This window comes from Suncus etruscus, chromosome 10 (assembly GCF_024139225.1).
Source record: "Suncus etruscus isolate mSunEtr1 chromosome 10, mSunEtr1.pri.cur, whole genome shotgun sequence".
Lineage (NCBI taxonomy): Eukaryota > Metazoa > Chordata > Mammalia > Eulipotyphla > Soricidae > Suncus > Suncus etruscus.
Window position 1 is genome coordinate 103,364,742 of NC_064857.1, and position 799 is coordinate 103,365,540.

The 799-nt window shown below is 39.3% G+C and overlaps 1 non-coding gene across 1 annotated transcript; it reads right to left on the reverse strand.

Annotated features, from left to right (window-relative positions):
* Positions 1-257: 257 nt before the first annotated feature.
* Positions 258-364, reverse strand: LOC126021641 (U6 spliceosomal RNA). The gene has a single exon (XR_007500140.1). It is a non-coding gene; the product is annotated as a U6 spliceosomal RNA (small nuclear RNA).
* Positions 365-799: the final 435 nt, after the last annotated feature.

The window sequence follows — 799 nt, forward strand, 5'->3', positions numbered from 1 at the left end:
TCCTTATAAATCCAGAAAATATCTGCTATTTTGTATGTTAATTTTCAATAGTTTTCAAAGATCCAAGGCAGAAATAGCAAAAAAAAAAAAATGTTCTCAAGTAATAACAATAGAAAATGTCTAAAATGTAGAAAAATGTAGATAAAAGATAAAAGAGATAAAAGATAATTGGTAAGTTAGTTTACTTACAAAAAACATTGTTAGTTAACACATATATCTATGTGTATAAATATATATGTAATAAGTTTTTTTCTTTTAGAAATATGGAACGCTTGACAAATTTGCATGTCATCGTTGTGCAGGGGCCATGCTAATCTTCTCTGTAGTATTCCAATTTTAGTATATGTGCTGCCAAAGCGAGCAAACGTAATAAGTTTTTTATAGAATTGAGCCATATCGGGGCCAGAGTGGTGGCACAAGAGGTAAGGCATCTGCCTTGCCCAGGCTAGCCTAGGTTCGATCCCCCATGTCCCATATGGTCTCCCAAGCCAGGGGCGATTTCTGAGCGCATAGACAGGAGTAGCCCCTGAGCATGAACTGGGTGTGGCTCCAAAACAAAACAAAATAAAACAAGAAAGAATTGGGTTATATGCTGTAGAAGAAATAATTGTGAGGGCCTGGAGAGATAGCACAGTGGTGTTTGCCTTGCAAGCAGCCGATCCAGGGCCTAAGGTAGTTGGTTCGAATCCTGGTGTCCCATATGGTCCCCTATGCCTGCTAGGAGCTATTTTTTTTGTTTGTTTTGTTTTTGGGCCACACCCGGCAGTGCTCAGGGGTTACTCCTGGCTGTCTGCTCAGA